The sequence below is a fragment of the Lactuca serriola genome, chromosome 3 (assembly GCF_051521515.1).
Source record: "Lactuca serriola cultivar US96UC23 chromosome 3, Lser_US96UC23_V15, whole genome shotgun sequence".
Lineage (NCBI taxonomy): Eukaryota > Viridiplantae > Streptophyta > Magnoliopsida > Asterales > Asteraceae > Lactuca > Lactuca serriola.
This window is the reverse complement of record NC_136410.1, coordinates 157,628,211-157,634,021: the sequence shown is the minus strand read 5'-3', so window position 1 is coordinate 157,634,021 and position 5,811 is coordinate 157,628,211.

Here is a 5,811-nt window from a genome sequence, read left to right as displayed (position 1 = left end):
ATTCTACGCGATCAGATTCAGCATATTCTTTCTTTAAGTTTCTTTACTTTTCTTTGATTCTTAAAACATCAACATGTGACCCAGTCACATCATGTATCAAGAATCCCGGATTAGAAACTTATCAGAGTTAGATAGTGGATTTTACCTGAAGTAGATTCAAACTTATAGACTTCAACATCCTTAGGTAAATTTGGCAGCTTCTCAACCAATGCCCTTTTCTTTGGCAATATAAACATATGGACCCTTTGATAATGGTACACGGGACTATCACAGACTTAGTTTTTCTCTTTACCATTTGGTCAACCGAGTTGACTATGGTCGATCCTTTTCCATTGGGAAGAGAATGCTTTTCTGGATTTCCTATGTCACTATTGTCAATGTCCATAAAGTTTTAGGAAGTTGATCTTAGCAAATAGATAAGATCATTAAGGGTCTTGTCATAGTCTGTTTCATAGGTGTCCCAAAGCGACTCACTATGTGACTTAGAAAGTGATTGAACCAACAACTTTCTCAAGACTTTGACACCCAACTCTCCCGGCTTGTCAATATGTGACTACATCTCCAAGATGTGATCACACCTAGACCTTGCCTTGCCAATAGGGCTTGATTGACCTTGAACTTGTGGATTAGGGAGAATAATTGGAGGAGGTGAAAGAAGTATGATTTCCATGGGACATCATCATCGTTTAGAAAACCTTGTTTCAAGAGATTTGGGAAGATCATAAATGTCTAAACCAGACATGTTTTTCGGAGATATTCAAGATAGTTGATTTAAAGTCATTAATATGACACCCAATATGAAATATTAAGGCTAGGACCCAACAAACTATTTTATAACTTAGAAGAGGGATGCCGTAATCCAAGCTATAAAATATTTGAAGGTAGGTGAATGACGATTCACCAATTTCCACCATGAAAAACGAAATAATAATTAGGTTTTTAATTGGTTTTGAAACTCCTAGATCTTTGAGATTCATTGAACTGTTCAATGGCATGTTTCAATCTCGAGTGTGCCCTTCAAGTTTTGTGACTGGGATGTCGAGGATCACAAAACAAGGTGTGAAGTAACCATGCAAATTACTTGGTACCCTTAAGTGTTTACCCCTCAATCGGTGTGCCGGTTAACCACACACGCTCCATCGATACTATGATAAACATTAAGTTACCCTTTGCCTACCTTGTTAAATACGAGTTAGTGTGCCGGTTAACCACACACACTCCACTAACCGACTTACACAAAGTGCAAAGTGTAATTTCATGGATTAGCACCTTATTCACATTTTCCTAAGTAACTAAGATTGGGTATTATTAAGAGTTTAGTTACATAGTATTTATCATTAATACTTTTAATGAAGGGAGAATTCTAGTTCTGTCAAACCCGTTCGGCTAACGACCCTCCACCAGTCAAGCAAGCGGTGGGTGAGAGTGGACACCCATTAAGTTGCCATTTTATAGGCAACAACCTTATACCCACCTTATAGACCGACTTCGTGAATGAGGCGTACTAGCGGTAAGACTGACTTTACTCTTATACATACATACATATATATATATATATTATTAACTTATAATATTATAAAGTATAAGGGTTGAATTTTAACTCTTTAAAATTCTAAGGGCTAACTTGGAATTAAAGTATTCATGGGGAAAACTTTACAAATTCCAAAACTTGAGGGCAAGTTTTGAAACTATTCAAAACTAATTAATTCCATAACTTATGTGTTTAAAGTAGTTTTAATCCAAAAACTCTTCAAGTTCCATAACTTGAGGACAAGTTATGGAAGACTTTAAACTAATAAAAGAACTAACTTTTCTTTATTTTATAACTTATGAAATTAATTAAGGTTACGCTTTTTTGTTTTTTTAATTATTATTTAATGAAGAGACTCTTGGTCCTCCATAACTTGAGGACAAATTATGGAGTCATAACACCATTTAATTAGAACTAGACTCTTCATTTTGTAACCTTTGCCAACTTTTATGACTTTTATGAAACTTAAATGTGACTTTTCATATAACTTGAGGACAAGTTACAAAAACACATTTTAGAATCAACTCTTAGATTAATTTGGATTGAAAACAACTATTTCACTCAACTTTTCTATTAATCTAAGCAACTCATAAGAACAAGATAATTCAAATCAAACTTTTTCATGTAATTAGTCTAAACCTTAAACTAATACAAAACATGAATCTATTGACAATTATCTTTGAAATTGGATTAGCATGAACATTACCATATCAAAAACAAGTTTATAAGTCCAAAAACATCTTAGGGTAATGTTCCTAGTCCAATTCCAGCCAAAAAGGTTGAATTTATGCTGTCTGGGGGCCCAACTCGTCGAGTGCACGAACCAACTCGGCGAGTTGGATGCTTTTTGCCTTGGACTCGGCGAGTCCATTCATTGACTCGGCGAGTCTGCTGGGCAGACAACATCAAAACTCGATTTTTCAGCTCCATTTGCAAGTATAAAAAGAAAACAAGCCTAGGATCTGATACCACTGTTGGGTTTTGAGCATTCTAACACTCCTAAGTGTGCATGCAACCCTAAATACCTTGGATCTATGTTTTCTCTATTATACATACAAATATGAACATCCAAGGTATTATCCTAATCTAGCATATAAAATAATGAATATAACAAGATAGAATACATACCTCTTTCATGTAGAAAGTATTCATGAAGCTTGAGTGCCTAGTGCCCCAAGTGTGACACCTCAAATGGTTCACACAACACCAAATACACTTGGAATAACTTGAGAGAATTCTACACTTCATGAAAATCAGCTAGCCCTCTCTAGATGATACTAGTTGCCGATTTTGTCAAGAATAAGATCTTTATATAGTGTTACACTTAGGGTAAACCCTAATTGTCATGACTTTCCATTTCCTTGGATCCATGGGTTCAAATACACCATGGAGCATCCATGGACCATCCTATGGGTTTTAGCACAACTTGATTATCCATGGAGCATTAGCCCACTATACAAGTATGGATGATTCACACAATCAACCCATATATTTAATTAGTCTTCTTTTAATCAATTATTCAATCCTAGATTAATTCTTGATCAATACTAATTAAATAATCTTATTATGCTTATATTTAATGTACTAGAACTTATAATATATTAATAACCATAAGTGTCTTATTTCTCTCATTATAGTCTATCCAAGTGCATGATGCCATGCAACCCAAATGGACCATGCCGGGTCAGGTCAAGTCTTACCAATTATAGTTATGGACTTACACATTAATCCAACACACAGGAGTCTGCTCAAGTATGGTGCGAGTAATCTCTGAAGAGGAAAATCCCTAGTCTGGTCATCCATCTGCCCGGCCTCCGGGTCTGATCCTGATCCCTCTTCGGCACCTAAATTGCCGACTGCTAGTCGAGGGCGCAATACCACCATTCTGAAAACACATCATAATAAACTTCAGGATCATAAATATATCTCGAGGGATCACTACTATCACAAGTTTCCTGGTCTCATCTCAGCTTTCTTGATTTGAGTATGGATCCTCTGCTTTCAGTAGTATGGGCCCATACTACCTTCCACATCTATCCGTACTTTCCTCAAGAACTGCCTTGACTCCTCCAAGTCACTTTATAGCTACTGATCTCTGCTACTACCTTCCTAGGCTTGCCCTAGGGAACTTCTGACTCGACCCAAACTAGTCCTTAGCTGCTGAAGGCCTCCTTGTAATGCCAATTAGCCATTACCTGAATACCATCACATGTGGCGAGGATCAGATAATCCTTCGAGTAAAAACGTGTCCCTACTACGGTCAGACTCATACCAGAGCTACGCAATAGGGCCAAATCTAGAACTCTGAGATTATTCAACCCTGTTCACATGAGGCGTGACGTATTCACCTAATGGCTAACTCCCATCACTCAAAGCCCCACAAAGCACAAAGCAAGCAACATTCAGACACATAAAAACTACTCAAGCAATTCTATCCTCATAACAAGGACCTATACTAGCATACAATGTGAAGCTCATACTATTAGGCATAACCTAAACAGGCTATCCTACTGCTGCCTACTCAACTAGTATGTAATTCTCATAAGGCTGAAACACATGTAGCAGGCACATAAGGCATCCTCTTAGATCCTTAGTCCTATTCAAGCATGTTGTTCTACTGAAACTGAAACTGATAACTCATAACATAAACTCGTATGGGTAATTTGGGAGTACTTACTTGAGCTCGGCTGATCGCATACACCACACCCCTTTTCTCTTTTCAAAGTTCTTTTCTTTCTAAAAATTCTTTTCACTTTTCTAAAACTCTTTTCTTTTGAAAACATTTTACCACTTCCTTAGTTTGAGTTCAGACACACCCGAAAGTGTGCCTGAATCCCTAAAACCAAGGCTCTGATACCAACTTGTAACATCCAAAAATAGGACCCAAAAAAAATTTGGTTTTAATGATAATAAAAACCATATACCATGTGTCAAATATCTCAACCCATAATAAAATTTCATGAACATTTGTGCCAAATCAAACTATGAATCAAAACAAACTTCCAGGAAAAAGACTGAAGATGTGGTGTGTACGATGTCATCATCCCGAGCTCCTCCCTTTACTTGCGGAAGTACCTGAAACCAAAACTGAAACTGTAAGCACAAAGCTTAGTGAGCTCCGCAAAACTACCACATACCATACAAAAACATATAAAGCATCTACTGGGCATTGCCCACTGCATTGGACCGAAGCCCGGAAACTAACCAGGGCCTTGCCCTCTACATCGGACCGAAGTCCGGAAACTGCATCAGACCGGAGTCTGAAACTAACTAGGGCCTTGCCCTCTGCGTCGGACCGAAGTCCGGAACTAACTGCATATGACCGAATTCCGGAACTGATTGGGACCTTGTCTCCTGCATCGGACCGAAGTCTGGAACTTACTAAACATAACATAGCATAACATATCAACTAACATGAATACATATACTGCATACTGCATCGAAACAGAGTTCAGAACACATAACACAAAACATGCTTGAATCACAAAGACATCAAGCACCCTAACTACTGCATCAGACCGACGTCCGAAACTACTGCTAACTAAACGGGCCGACATTGTGGCCGTAGACCCGTTCCTACTGGAAGGAAACTCACCTCGTAGCCTAGCCGCTGAAAGAAATGCTCCGGAATCTGTCTGTTGCGGCTCCGGTTTCACCCCGACTACAATTTCCATAAGTACCATCAATCAAATAGTGATAATAATACTGAGGGTAAAATGACTCTCTTACCCCTGGTCCAAGTCAACTTAACGGTCAAAGTCAACATTCAGTTGACCTGACTCGTCGAGTTGGGTCACCAACTCGTCGAGTCCCTACTCTTACTTTCTTGCTTCTACTAGCTACTACTCGTCGAGTTTTGGCACAAACTCGACGAGTTCCTCTTTGTTATTAACACTCCGACAATCTGCATCCGACTCGCGAGTTGTATGAACAACTCGTTGAGTTCTCCTTCATCATATGAACACTCTAGCTGTGACTCGCCGAGTGGTATGAACAACTCGTCGAGTCTGTTCTTGAGGCATGCAGATTGCCTTGGACTCGCCGAGTCAGGGAATTGACTCGCCGAGTTCTTCCACGAATTAGTCTAACCCTCTAGCTCACCTAGTCCATCTCTCACTCACTGGTTCCACTCGACATAACTCGAAAAGGGGAAAACAGGGGACTCGCGACTCGACTCGCCGAGTCTGAAGAACGACTTGCCGAGTCGTATACATGCAAACACTATATACTCGATTCTGCTTGAAACCAGTCCATTCCATTCATAGATATGGGTTCTTGGG